General features: G+C 26.9%; 1 non-coding gene across 1 annotated transcript; it reads right to left on the reverse strand.

Annotated features, from left to right (window-relative positions):
• Positions 1-262: 262 nt before the first annotated feature.
• TRNAP-AGG (transfer RNA proline (anticodon AGG)) lies at positions 263-334 on the reverse strand. Its single transcript has one exon. It is a non-coding gene; the product is annotated as a tRNA-Pro (tRNA).
• Positions 335-1,380: the final 1,046 nt, after the last annotated feature.

Consider the following 1,380-nt stretch of genomic DNA (forward strand, 5'->3'; position numbering starts at 1 on the left):
CTCAACCAAAGACATTGCAAAAAGTCTATGAAAATACTATAAACAAACTGTAACATAAAAATATGGTCTTTTAATGCTCCATGAGTAATGAATGATATTGTAAGAGGGAGATGATAAAGTGCTTGCTAGTGTTTTATAATAACTACACAGTGTTTTGCAATAGCTATAAACTATTTTAGACACCTATATAAAATACTATAAATATTGATGAAAACACTGTATATATCATCATAATGTTTTGGTAAGATTAACAATAGTCAACGGGGCATTCCGAGAATTGAACTCGGGACCTCTCGCACCCTAAGCGAGAATCATACCACTAGACCAAATGCCCTTTGCATAATATTCTGAACTCAACAAAATAAAAAATAAACTCCAAATTTTGTATGATAATAAGCATAAGATCACTAGATTTAAATACTTTCATTTTTTAGTTATATACTCTTTTACTGACCACAACACGAACACTAGTCTTAATATTATAATAACTTTAATTAAGTTTAATTTTATTTAATAAAAATAATATTTTTGATCTAAACTCATACTTCAATCTCACTTATGCATCAAAACATTAGTATAAAACTTTTATTTGATTTACATCTCCATTTAATGTTTTATTACTCCATCCATGCCTAAGTAACTCATGGTCTTCTATACATAATATTTAAAATTTAAATTTTCTTATGTTAATCATGATCATACTCTTTGAAAACTTAGCATTCATTTAGAGTTGAATAAAATTCAATCATCGCTTTTAGTCATTATATGTACTTTATTATTATAATTTTATCTCATATTCAAGTCCACTAACACAATGACTTATTATGCTATGCTTAATATAAACATTAATATTTATTTATTTATGTATGTTCAATCTTAAAAGTTGAAGACATGAGTATGCCATTTATCATATTTATAAAATATAGACATCATAAATCATATTACTAAGTGAAGATGATAATACATATATATTATTTATATTTTTATTGACATGCTTATAGCTTAATATGCTCAAATTCGATAGTTCCTTTCTTTATCATTATGTCAAATACTATGTCATTTCTTATATTATTTATCATGATGTGACTTGGGATAACTAGCTTATTAATTTGCAATGTCCAAACTATTGATCTGAATGTTTTTTAACCTTCGGTTCTCGGTAATACATCTATTAATTTTTGATAAATTAATTTATTTTTTTTATTATTTCCCATGTGAGATTAAATTGTGATGGTATTTTGTAACCATTCTGCTGTTCTGGCTTTCTCCTTGCTGAGACTGTCCGACTCTCTATCTAGAAACTTTAGCACCATTGCCTGGACAACTCATCACTTCTTTCACACCAAAATTTGCACATGAAAAATAATTTGGATCCACATC

This window comes from Musa acuminata, chromosome BXJ2-5, assembly GCF_036884655.1.
Source record: "Musa acuminata AAA Group cultivar baxijiao chromosome BXJ2-5, Cavendish_Baxijiao_AAA, whole genome shotgun sequence".
NCBI classification, from domain to species: domain Eukaryota; kingdom Viridiplantae; phylum Streptophyta; class Magnoliopsida; order Zingiberales; family Musaceae; genus Musa; species Musa acuminata.